The 13318-nt window shown below is 53.1% G+C and overlaps 1 long non-coding RNA gene across 1 annotated transcript; it reads left to right on the top strand.

Annotated features, from left to right (window-relative positions):
* The first annotated feature begins 11279 nt into the window (after nucleotides 1–11279).
* On the top strand, nucleotides 11280–12466 carry LOC128153045 (uncharacterized). Its single transcript, XR_008238829.1, has 2 exons — nucleotides 11280–11580; nucleotides 12028–12466. It is a non-coding gene; the product is annotated as an uncharacterized LOC128153045 (long non-coding RNA).
* Nucleotides 12467–13318: the final 852 nt, after the last annotated feature.

Below are 13318 nucleotides of genomic sequence, written 5' to 3'. Positions count from 1 at the left end.
GAGTTTCCAGTGATGTCTGTTCTCACCACGGTGGCCGGTCCCTTCCCCGAGTGCTGCATCTGAAGTCTCCTTAAAGACTCCTTAAATCCAGAGCCCCAGAGTAGGGCTGCAGCTCCCGTGGCTGCGAAGGGCATCTCCTCCGGCTGACCCCGCTGCCTGGGGGGGATTGTGGCCTGGAATCGGCAGGCAGACACCCACAGCGATAACACGGTGTCTTGGAGCAGGCTTCCCCCTTGCCTCAATCACCATATCTTTGCAACGCAAAGGTCAATTGAATTCATTACAGTGTAAAAATGAAGTTCTCTGATTGAAGGTTCCTCTTTAAGACTTCAAATAAATGTGTTGGTTTTACTTGATAGAATGCTTTAAAGGTCCATTATAAAATACCCTTTTATATGAGAAGTAATTTCTTTACATCATTTTTCTTTTCCTTAATTTTTGTGGAATATAATTATCCTTTTCCCCCGCTTACCTCCTTTTCTTTTTAATCGATTTTTTTTTTTCCCTTCTTTTCCCTCCCCAGTGGAAAGTAAGCAGCATTATTTAAAGGGACACAGAGATAAAATATAGTGGTATGATGGATACAATGGATGGAAGATGAGATGGATCCATCCATCTCAGACTTCCAATGGCTCCCATTACTCACTTGATTTCAGTCTCCTGTCTTCAGATGAGCAAAGCTGGAGGACAGTGGGATGCTCAGGTTCAGACACAGCATGGGAGGTTCAACACACCTTCCCCACGCTCCTGCTGGGAAGGGGTGGGGGTCCTTGGGGCTGCCAGCCCCCATTTCCCTGCGCCGGCTGCTGCCGCTCCAGCCAGCGCAATTGTGTCCTGCTAAAGGGCAATGGAATAATTCCTCAGGGCGTGGTTGTGGCACCCACCTGAATGCCAAGTAATCATCTTCACAATTCATTCCTCTGCCCTGATATGCCTTGCAGAAAATCCTGAGCACATTGAAAAGATATTTGCTGCTGAGAAGGGAAAATGGGGACGAAAGGGGGAATGATCCCATTTGAGGCTGGGTGACTAATGGCTCCCTGCTCCGGGGGAGGCTGCAGCAGTCATTATAATTCATGACTACATCCAGCTAAATTGAGACTAAATAGGAGTGAATTACTGACACTTGAGGCAAGGGCTAATGCAAAGGCAGGAGTAAACAGGAGGTCAGTGCTGGAAGGGTTGCTCTCACCTTTCAGAGCAGGTTGTGTTGACATTGTCCCCATCTAAGAGCATCTTGCTGCCGATTCCTGGGTTGTCACCAGGGATGCGGCAGCGTGGTGCCGTGCCTCCTCGTGGGGAGAGGCAAACCCCTGACCGGGGAGCCGGCAGCTCCTTTGACTGGGTTTGGTTTGGGTGTACCCAAGCAGTGCCCCATTTCTGTGGGGAGTTTTAACACCAAAGCCCTGGCTCGCTTCTCTCCTTGCTTTGCAGTTTCCTCTGTCTGATATTTGGGTTGCAGTGACCTTTCAAGCTAATAGTTTGGAAAGACTCTCACTGCACAGGGCTGAAATGGACCCACGACCTCCCCCTCCTTGTAAGCAATCAACAGTTTCAATAAAAGGCTTCAAGTAACAGCTAAATGAGGGGAAAAAAAGCTGGACCACAAATACTGTCTGCACAGGAAAAGCTGTGGTTAACGTGTGCAGGTGACTCATGGGAAGAGATAGTCGTTAAAGCTAGGCTTAAGAGATCAAACTGAACAAGTTCAATTAGCTCATTGATTGATTATAGCCTTAATCAACAGAAGTCATGCAGACCCGGTCTGAAGGCAGCGGTGTGGCAGCAGCGGAGCGGGGGGTGCGGGACGTGCCCCTGCCAGTGGGAATGCGCTGCGTCCAGGCAGGGGCTGCAGCAGGAACACAGCATCCCTCCTGCTTGGCTTGTACAGAGGGATGGGACATCGCCGGTTTTGGCAGACCGGTGCAGCCTCAACTGCTTTGTGTGGGGAAGCCTTGTTGATGTGGCTGTAGAAAACGGGGAGAAGGGATCCTGAAATTCATAGCTCTTGCCCCAAAATGGGATCAAGCTGCAGTGACAGGCTCTACCTCCTCCCTGGGTGCCGTAGTCTGGTGTGTCGTTATATTCGGCGTTAGAAAACTTTGTCTGCTCTTTGTGAAGGTCGCTTGTCTCTCCTTGCTGTGGCTTTGCTCTCTACTGGAGCGGAGCCGGGTGTTTCCCCGTAGCACAGCTCCTGCTCTGGGGCAGGAGGAGATGGTCCTCGTGCCACACGGCCCGATGTGCCAGGGCCAGGCTCGCTGCTCAGCAGGGCTGAGGGAACTGAACAAGACAACGTGCTTAATTCCCATATTAAGAAAAAAAAATCCCGGTGTCTGCTGGTGCCCCAGGGGATGGTCACCACAGACCTCCGTGTCTGACGAGGTGCCAGTTCTCGTGCAGCGTGAGTAATGCTCCTTGTCAGCTCTGATAAAACCTGAAATCTATCACCAGCCCTTTCCTCCAAAGGTTTTGTTACCGAGGAAAGTAATTACAATTTGTCCTTAATTCCAGAAGTGTGCCTAGAAAACCAGCCGGGAGGAGGCTGGGGAGGAGGGGACTGGTCCAGGGCAGGGCCATGGCAGAGCCACAGCCATCTGCCACCTCCCGGGGTCCCGAGCAGCCACCTTGGTGGCTGTCGTAGCTGGAAATAGTGTAGGGAGGGTGACGGAAAGGTGGGGAGGTGGCTGCCCTCGAGCAGGTCCTGCAGTGCCGATGCTGCAGCCGCAGGTCCTTCAGCAGCTCCCGGCCGTGCTGGGGAGGTGAGTTGTCCCCTGTGAGCATCTCCACAAAGTCCCTGCCCTGGGCTGCAGAGCTGGTCCTCTCGGCTGATGGATTACGCAGAATTTGGTTTTCAACCCCAGTTGTTCGGCGGAAGGGGAAAAGCCTCCCTCTGCCTCTGGATCTGATGCAATGAGACATCTGACGCAGAAGATGAATTGAGGGCTGCATCTGAAGTGCCAGATACATAATCCATCCTAAATAGGCTTCATTAGTGGTAACAATTAAAGTTACCATTGTGGATTGGATACGTTTTCTATTAACTTTGCCCTTGTCTGCAACTCGGACTCACCTCGTAATAATGAGCTGTGTCACTTCTGATCTATTTCTCATAATAGCTCCTTTCTCCTCTAAGTCTGGGCAAAATATGATTTATAGGCAGGGCTATCGTCTCGGTGTCAGCCACCCGGCTTCTGCCAGCAGGAAGGGGGTAAATGTTGTCTGGAGTTTACAGCCCTTGCTGGCTCCTTATGGGTGGCAAGAGCCATCTTGGGGTTGGGATTTGAGGTGATGTCTGTGGGCTCAGGTGTTAGCAGGACGGGGAGGTGGGCTGGGGCGGGAGCCTTCCCACGGGAAGCCGTCATCTCCGTAAGCCATCATCCCGCTGGAACAAAAGGAATGAAACTATCAGAGGATTAAGTCTGGCGCTCTCCTGCCGCCTGAGCGTTTCTTTTATCGAGGGATTTATGGCTTGGCGAAATAAATTTGTAATTTCCTATTTTTTATTTTGGAAGCTGAAAGGGATTGGAAGGGAAGGGGAGGGCAGCCCACCCGGCAGGCTCTCGGGGTCCTCCAGCGCTTTCCTTAGAGCAGGGCCCTCCGTGTGCAGGACAGGGGGGTGGCAGCCGGGGGGGCAGAGCTGCCCAAGGGGGGATGCTCTGCCCTTGCTTTCCTTTGGGTTCACGCACAAAGAGCAGGAGCTCCCAGGCAGGGTTTGGTGCTAACTTCTCTTGCTGGCGGGGCTTGGGCCTCACCCAGGAGAAGGCACTACTGAAAACCCCGTGTTTGAAGTAGCCCTGAGCCCCAAACCTCCTGGCAATGATCCACCTGCCTCTAGCTGGATGTGCCCGTGGTCCCCGTCCCCTCGGAGGAGCACGGTCCCAGCAGGCAGCAGATGCTCCCGCAGCCAAGTGAAGTTTTTCCCAGGGCAGATGTTTTTCAGAGATTTTTTTTTTTTTTTTTTTGCATCTCTACCTCACCTTTCTTGCTTCAACTCTGAGGACATGAGTGTGGCTTTCTAACTGGCACGTGTGCCCTGCCGTTGAGGCTGGCCTGCTGGTACGTGGCCCCCGGCATTGCTCCCAGGTCCCGGTACTTGATGCAGTTCAAGGAATTGAGGCTGGAGTCGTCGTCCTTGCACTGGCCGGAGCTGTGGGCAAGAGGATGGTTGGAAACCTGCCCCTGCAAACCTGCTCCCGTCCCCTCCGCGTCTGAATCTTCTCTGTCTCAGATGAGCATCTAAGCCTCTGCCAACGGGAGAGCAAGCCACCGCAGCAGCAAAAGCCCTCCTGACAAATGTTCCCCCCCTCCTTGTGAAGCTGTCATCTCATTATATCAATAGTGATTAAGAGAGGAAACTGGCAGTTAATCCCCTGCAAGGTATTTTGATTATTAAATTGAGAGTGCCTGGTATAAAGCTGTAGCATATTAAATTTGACTCTGGGCAGATAAAAAGGGAGGCAGCAGTGATGTGGCCCTCTTCGCCAGGGCACCATGTTTCAGAGGAGCACTCTCAGCCTGGGCATCTTTGAGTTTAAATAATTATTGAGGAGTTGTTTGTTTTTTTTTTTAATGTGAATCCCATGTTTCATGCAGGCACAGGCAGAGCCAGGAGAGGTTCCCACTTAGTGTTTTTGTCACGTTCTGCAGCCCAGAGCCTGCCTGAGTCCTGGCTCAGCAGCAGGTCACGGCGGGCAGAGCTGCAGCCGGAGCGCAGGTTAGTTGTCCAGGTTTAGCACACCCTGTCTGCTCCATCCCAGCCCCGTGGGGATTTGTCTCTCCAGCTGGTTTGCTCTGAGAAAAAACATGCAGGAAGGGGGGGAAAAAAAAAAAAAGAAAAAAAAAAAAAAAGGAGTCATGACAAATATGTTTCCATCAGCCCAAGTTAGACTGCGATGCTTCAGGACCTTTCCTGATAATTAAAAGCAACACGATGGCTCTTTGCTGGTGAGAATTTATTCTGTCACCCGGCCTTAAAGAAGCCACCTTGCCAGGCAGTGTCACATGTTGGTGTCTGGGCTGTGCTCACCGGAGCTGCCGGAGTGCTCCGGTGTGGCTGTTTGTGATTGCCTCCCTCTGCACGGGCAGTCAGGGCTCGCTCGTGTCCTTGTCACTGCCTGTCCTCGTCACCCTCTCCCTGCACGCTGGCCTTTCCCCGAGCAGCGACACGCGGCACTGGGGTCACGTCGGAGGAATTCGCATCCGTCCCAAGAAAATACTTCCCATCGGCGAGGCAGCATCGCTGCCAGCAGGCGGTTGCCATGGCAATGCGGTTCTGTAATGGCCCGAGCAGATGATTATTGTTATTTATTATTTTAATCTCACCCCAGCCCCTGCTGCAGGAGCCGGAGCGCTGCGAGGCCGTGGATCCCTGCGAGGCGGGAGCGCGGGGGCTGCCGCTGGGCACGGAGCGGAGACGGGTGGAGAGATGCGTGGGTCTGGGTGCAGGAGAACCGGGGGGGGGTTGATGTCCACAGCAGCACTGTCTTTTGGTCGGAGAGGACCAGTGCTGGCAGAGGGCTGGGTGGGCAGGGACGGGACCGGGCTGACCTCTGGATGCTCGAGGGGGTACCAGAGCCCAGAGGAGGACCCTCGCCCCGCGGGGGCTGCGCTGGCAATGCCTGGACATCACGCTGCGTGCTGTGCCGGTGCTGCCCGGCGCGGGGGATGCCGGAGCCGTTTGAAGGCAGGCGTGAACTCCTTCCACCTGGTTTCAGGCCGCTAGAGAAGTTTGTCTCTGTGCACGGTACGAGCGCTCTGTCTCCAGCCTGCTGCTCGCTCTGCCGGCTCAGGAGAAGCACGCAGCTGGTTGAGCACGTTTCTCCTCCTGCTATTGTTCATTTGTTGATACCGGAGCAGTCACGGGCAGCCCAGCGTGTCCGGAGGTACAGGCAGAGGGTCTTGGGGGTGCTTCAAGAGGAGTTGCGCATGTTGGTGCTATTTGTGTTGCAAGCGAAGGGACAAAATCTGTGCCGAATGCCCCGAGTGGCGTTACCTCCCGATTAACAGGTGAACAGAGAGAAGGGGCTTGAATCCTGCTTGGCTTGGGCTGAATTTAAAGATCATCGTGTCACCTCTGTGCAGAGCCCTACTCGGAGCTCTGCTTCGCATTGCCGCCTGTCGCGTTCCCCTCCGATGCCGGCTGGGAGCCAGCTCCAGCTGCGCAGGGCAGCGCCGGACCCCATATAGCTGAGCGTATGACCCCCAGATTTGTCCTCGCTCTTGGGCCTGCTGAGCAGCAAGGGATGGGGTTGTAAAGCTTTACCAGCACGCTCGGCCCTCGCTGGGGGATGCTCCCGTGCGGGGTCTGTGCGGGGCATGCGTGCGGTGAGGTTTCAGCAAAGCCCACGGACTGCTCTCCTGCTGAAAGCTCAGCACGTCCTCGCTGCACGGGCAGCTCGGTGACAGCCCAAGGTCACCAGGATGTCGCAGCAGACCTTGGAATTGAGATTTCATCTTCTCGAGCTGTTCAGTGCTTTGCTCTCAAAGCCATCCTTCATCCTTCCTGAGGGAAGGGACTGCCTTGCCCAGAGGCACACGGAGCTTTTCATATACACGGTATCAATCTCCGTAAGGGAAGCACTTTTATATTGAAGATCTGATGGAGGAATAAATTCCCATAGAAGTAGAAAGCAGAAGCTAATAGGCTTTTTCACAATGAAAGAATAGATCTGCTGACAAAGGCATTTCCAGGGCATCAAAATAAACTGTATTTTCTGCAAAGACCAGGGCTCTTCCAGAGCTCCTTCGCCTCTGCAGGCAGCCCAGCTGAGAGCAGCCACCCAGACCCGCCATCCCTGGGACACTCAGCCCTGGCTCCTGAGCCCAATTGGGGGTTACCCCATCTGTCACCCACACGGAGCAGTCCCGTGCGTGGTGTATCTGGGGTCAGTTTTGTCCCTCCTTGCTCCTGGTCCCTCTGCTCATCTAAGAAATCGATGCCAAGAGTTGTCGGATACCCCTGGCCCACCCTAGTTCTATGTATGATGCTAGGTGCTGGCCAAGGCGGGGTCTTAAGAGAGTCATAGATACTCCCACCTTTTACTCGTATTTAAGAGTTCCCTCATTATGACTTAAAAAGTCATAGATATTTCTGCCTTTTTCCCGCACTTCATTGAATTTCTTCACTTTGACATTCAGAGCACTGGGCAGATTAGCATCATGTCAACACCCAACACGGGCCTTCGCGATGCTTTGTGTTGAAGAGTCGGATACCCCTGCCTCGCACCCATTCTATTCACGCTGTTAGGTGCTGGTCAAAGCAGGGTCTTTAAGAGAGTCATAGACACTCCCGCCATTTACTCATTATTTGAGAGTTCCCTTGTTATGACTTAAAAGGTCATAGATACTTCTGCCTTTTTCCCGCACCAGAGCATCCGACCTGCCTTGCCAGAGCCTGTCTGCTCTCGGTCCTCTTTGTTATGGCATTTCTGAGCCTTGGTCTGATTTTACTTTGCTTTTTTTTATCCTGGTGCGTTCCTCCGATTCCCTTTGCCGGCACTCGCTTTGCAAATGCATCCCTGCCCCAACACGCAGCTCCGGTGCAGCACCCGCCTCGGCCCCGGGTCCCGCTGTGGCTGGGGACAGGGTGCTGCTTCTGAGAGGGGGGCTTTGCCACAGAGACCCCCGTCGCTGAGCTGTCTCAGGTAGGATTGTATGGACCATCTTTTTCCAGGGAATGCCCTGGTTCCTGGCATCGCCTGGTCTTGCTGATGTTGTCTTCGGCAGCAGTTGTAGGCTGGGGCAGATCATGCTGCCCAGATAATCCTGCTGTTTAAGCTTCTTACCTTCTCTTTGGAAACGATAGGCAGAATTAGCCCTCGACCTGCATCTTCTGTGCACTGCAGGCGGAGTTCCCAGCTGGGATAACCCAGCGCATCAGTGAAGAAGACGCGTTGTCCCGCATGAAGGTGCTGTGCGTGCCCTTCTCCTTGCACGAGGCTGGGGCAGGACTGTGCCGCCACGTCCCCGCTCAGCTCCAGGCCCCCCCTTTCTCCTGGCAAGCCCCCACTCACGGTCCTTCCTCTCCCTCTTCCCCATCGCTGCTCTCGGGGCTGCCCCGCTGCAGCTCCGGCACCGCAGTGGGAAGCCGGGACCCCCGGCAGGTCGCACCACCCCGGGGCAGCCCCGGGCTTCCCACCACCATAGTGATCCCAAAATTTAGGGGCAGTTTTCCCGAGTGGTTCCCCAGAGCCGGGCCGTGGCTCCTGCGCGCGGCGATGCCACGAAGGCTGCCTGCGTCGTAGCCGGCTCCCACGGGCACAGGGGAGGGCGGGCGGCTGCCCGTCGGGCAGGTTCCTAGTGCCGAGCTCTCTTTTTCATTTCCCCTTTTGAAAAAATATGTGTTAATTTGTCTCTCCTATCAATTGATTTTCCAGTTAAAACTGCTCTCTGCCTGCCCTTGATTCCCACCCTGAAGGAAAATAAGCCCTATAAAAGAAATGGATACCCCCGTTGCTTAAGAGACTAAAATTTACTGAAGACTTACGCGCTCCAGTCCCCAAAGGGGGCAAGAGGAAATGATTTGTTCAATTAATTATAAATGTTTTAATTTAAATGGCTAAAGTAGAAGATAGTCAGATATAAAACAGCAAACTACTGAAGTATTTTATGGGTCCTTAAAGACCACTAAATGCTTGTTCTGATTCTGCTAAGATCACTCAAATGACTTTTCCTCCTGTATCAGGGTAGGGTGCAGTGGGAGGCAAGGGGGAGAGATTTCCTCTTGTATTTTACATACCTCCAGGCAAGTTGTGATAAATGTTTAGCAATTCCTTTCTTTGGAGCCGGAATTTGCCTTTGAAAAACAGAAACGTAGCCTGTGCTGCGGAGAGGTGAAAAGAAAAAACAGAGAAGAAATCTTCTAGGTCAAGGTCACCTCTTGCTGTAGGGTTACTCCTACACCTACCGCATCCCTGACGTCCTCCTTGATATCTCAGCCAGCCCCATCGCACAGGACAACGCTGCCTTTAATTCCACAGTGACAGATATTTCACATACCTTTGTCCGCAGTTCCCTGGCTGGAGTGAGATAGCGAAGCCCTTCATATCGTGGTATTAATGAGCTGATTTACACAGGGAGTGTTCCCAACCTGCCCTTTATCTTGTCAAAAATATTGACTTCAGCAATACAGAATTATGAGACTCGCTATAGAAAGAAATATTGCATGGAAAGAAGGAATCCCTGAATGGAAGTTTCCTGAGTGAATGAGAGGGAGAAGGAGCCTGTGTGTCTCTGTATGGCTTGGAGCAGAACAGAGTTCCCAAGCCAGGACCTTGCTGCCACTAGGCTTTTTCTCCCAGTTTCTGCTCCCCACCCATCCTTTTTGCCGCCTTTTTGCAATTTCTTGCAGTTCAAACTCACTGCTGCTATTGCATTCCCCTGTCTTTATTTTTCCTCCCACTATGACAACCCTGTAGGTTGCCAGTGATGCTGCTAATCCTTCTCCGTGGCTCCTATTTTGTTGCTGAACAGGAGCAGACAGAGACTGGGAGGGAGTAAGTTGGCCACTTAATAAATGCATTGTCTCAAGTCCTTTTTCCTCTCCTGTCTCCAGACTGTCCTGAAAAGTATATTCCTGGAGTTCTCAGTTTGTTGACCCCTAGAGCTCCGGAGCTGTTACCTAAACTAAATGGCTTTTCTTTTCACGCTTCAGCAAAATCTCTCTTGCTTCCAGCACAACCCATCTCCTCCCAGGCCACACAGGAACATTTACAGCAGCAAAAGGCTTCTATAGTCATAATTAGACTTCCTTGCAATGCACCGGCAGGCTGTGCTCCGGAAAGGGAGATGGCTTTGGGTGGTGGTTAGAAATCCCCGCCGAGGCTCAGCCCGGAGAAGCGGCTGCGGCCGCCTCGTCTGTCCAGGCACCCGCTGCTGCCGGAGCGCCCGGCGTGCGCTGCAGACGGTGGGCTTCGGGTGCACGGAGCCGTGGGAAACGGTGAATCATGCCCCGCGTGTTTCCCAAGGCGATGTTTGGTGCAGGAATAGCTACAGCACTGCCCGGAATAACATCTCCCGCTGCAGCAGGGTCTGCGCTTCCCGGCTGGGGAACTGCTGCCAGTGCAGGGGCTCTGTCGTACGCCGCTCCTTTCCCGCGGTGCCGAAATTATATTACTTGTAGCCCGGGAATTTGCACCGTTTAGCAGACAGCCCGCTCAGGCTGGCAGAGCGTGGGGCTGAGATCAGCTTGTTCATACGGAACGCTTTCCTTCAAAGCGTTTGAAGCTCCCCTGCACCTCGGTCTTCAAAGTACCTAAAGGGGCATGGCCAAGTTGCAGCAACATGGGGTCACTGGGGGGCTGTCTTTGAGGTGGGGAGACCAGGGAGGAGAAAGCTTTTTCTGCTCATTCTCTACCTCTCCTGGTCCCTCACAGCCTACGCCTGCAGAGGGATGTGATCTGAGCAAGCCTCAAATCCTTCCTGCCACCTGCCTTTTGAAATACTGCACCTATTATTGAGGATTTAAGTGGATTGTATCCAGGGAAGTGCACCTAGAGAGATCTGCGCTGGGAAATGTGATTTGTCTTCAAACAGAGACTGCGGCCGCGCCGGGCTCGCTGTGCCCTGGTGCGTCGGGGCCGAAAGCTGGAAGTGGTGAGAAGCGGCAGGAGAGCAAAGGGAAATTGGGTAGTTATGTTTTATTGAGTGCAATGCAGAAAGTGGGAACAAGCATTAAGAAGAAAATGGGATTTGAAAAACTATTGTTTTGGCGATTATTAAAATGGAACTATTTGTGACACGTTGCGGAAATTGGTCTCTAAAAGTGGTGCTCCCTTGAACCTCGGTGTCCTTGTGTGTGAGGTACTGATCTTAGGTTTATGTGTGCGTGTGTAAATGTATTCACTCTTATATAAGTAAATGTTTGGAGTTTATCCCTCAAAAGCACCTAAACTCTATTGATATGAAACAAGTTATTTTCTTACTTTCAGTTATTGCTGGCAGCAATATTTGCTTTGGAGCTGGGACACAGAGCAGAAACATTTGGGGAGGCCACGGGGGACTTCTGTTGGATGCTCCATGAGGTTGACCGCTCTGGTCCAAAAACGTCCCCGAGGAGTCCTTGCTCTTGGACTGCAAACTCATTATTGGCTGACTTGAGCCGGCTCTGCTGAGCTCGAAGCGAGTCCTTGCAAAGGAATTTGGATCTTGTGATTGTAGAGGGGGATTTTTTTATTTTTCGGAATTTTTCTTAACCTTTCCCCAAGAGGAAAATACCAGGCCTGCAGGTTTCAAAGTAGGTTTCTCATTGGCAGGGCCATCAGGTTTTTATTTTAATTGGTGTGGCAGTGCCCAGCTGGCTCCATCGGCCAGACCCCAAAACATCGCAGGGGAGGAGGTTGAGGGAAGTGGCTCCAGCGAGCCCGGAGCCGTGCTGCCAGCTTCCCTGCGCCTCGCCGCCGTGCAGGAGAGGTTTGCTGGGCGGCTCTAAACACAGCCCTGGCCCGAGAGCAGGAGCCGTGCGGCTGCCAGGGGAGAGCAGAGCCCACGCAGCTAATTAGGGACTCGAGGGACGCGTGTGCGCGCCAGCCATCTGGAGGGGTCGTTAGCAGCGGGCGAAGCTCGGGAGCAAACGCCGAGTTGGTAAGTCGGGTTGTGCGAGCCTTCACCTTGCAGAGGAGGATGAGCTGGTTTGGAAATAGGCTGCTGCCGCCGCGGCTTTGCTCTCAGGAGCGCGAGCGGAGGATTGCGCGGAGCAGGCGCCGCGGCTGGGGAGAGCCGCGAACGTGGCGCGAGAGCGACGCAGCACCGGCACCGCCGGGGAAACGCGGCATCCTTCTGCTCGGGTGCAGGCGGGGAGGGTCGGGAGCAAGAGCGCGCAGCTGCTGTGAACAGGGGTGAGCTGTAACCTGTCTTGTTAGAAAGCAGAAAGTCTCTCACAAATGGATTTCCAATTTCCCGTCCACCTGCTTAGCTGAGACAGATTTCTTGCTTTATAATTACTTTTTGGGTACTTACAGGATCTGGTAACCAGGCAACTTGATGCCTCTTAAATCCTCTTGCAAATCTGTTTTTTCTGTTGATTTTTAGATGTTGGAGAAACATCAACCAAACTCTGAAGGCAGAGACTGCTTTCTTCACAGCTGTTTCTCTTCCCTGAAGTCTGCTGGATAGACACGATGCCGTGTCAATGTTTTGGGGGTTCGGGTACGTGGTGCAGCAGCTCCCGCGGCTGCTGCCTGCCAAACCTGGCAGGGCACCGGTGCCTTGCACAGCCTCTGTGGGTCTGCATGGCAGCTCTCGGTCTTGTTTCCAGTAAGACACTGGCCAAAGCCAGCTCCTGTTAGCAATGCATCTTGTCTCCCCAACAGCATCCCAGGGCAGCGATGTCTTCCCGTGGCTTAAGTCTGTTCCTGCTCTACGAGCCATTCAGGCGCACGCTCGGGACCTCTTAATTTCGGGGGCATTTGTGTCCATCTGGGTCAAACCCAGGTTGTAGATGCTTTTATTAAAGCAGAGGCACAGTTAATCACGCCGGCGAGCTCTCTGTGGACCGTCCATCACGGGGCTGGCACAGGAGCGGGGCTGAAGGTCACCCAGGCACGTCTCCTAGCCATTGCAGGGCTGCACAGGGACCAAGCTCCGACTTTCCCTTCCTTCCATTTATTTACGTTTTCATGGACGAGTGAAGGAAGGAGGGAAGGAAGGATAGCGTACACTGCTGTTTACAGGCCCCGGCAGTCTCTTCATTACCATGCAAAGAGCATGGGCAAGTCAAGGCACCCTGCAAGAGGTTATGCATCATGACACACTCAAAGGCTTTGACCTCTGTTGGGTAAAGTGGAGTTTAATTAACTTTTGCTCGACTGTTCATGCGCTGGAATAATTTGGAAAGCTGCATGTGGGTCTCATCACGGGTGCTGCTGGATGGCCCGTCCCGCTCGCCTGGCTCCCAGCCTCGGCAGCATTTTCCCTTTCTCCCTCTCCCCCCACGGGGCGGGTATCCTTCAGCACAGAGCACTTGGGCTTAAAGCTATCACTTGTGGTCATGGTGGTGACAATTAGGCCATCAATCAATAAACTAATACTCTCATTTACAGTCATTAGGGACTGTGGATCTAAGCATCTGCTTTTGCTAATGAGTTTAAAAGTTGGCTAAATATGGCAGACCTGCTCTCGTGCAGAAGGAAGCAACAGGAGTTCGATGCAGAATTGGACTCTGGTGAACATGACATCAATTTTAATTAGCAAGCTTCTACAGTTTCCCAACTAAACCAAAATAAATGGGGAAAGGGAGGGTGCCGCGGGGGCACTGCTGCAGGCTGCTCAGGGCTTGTTTTCGGAGCCCGGCTTCCCAGCACCTTCCCGGGGCACGGGGGTC

Source organism: Harpia harpyja, chromosome 16, assembly GCF_026419915.1.
Source record: "Harpia harpyja isolate bHarHar1 chromosome 16, bHarHar1 primary haplotype, whole genome shotgun sequence".
Taxonomy (NCBI): domain Eukaryota; kingdom Metazoa; phylum Chordata; class Aves; order Accipitriformes; family Accipitridae; genus Harpia; species Harpia harpyja.
The sequence above is the reverse complement of the archived record's forward strand: the minus strand, read 5'-3'. Positions and strand labels throughout refer to the sequence as shown.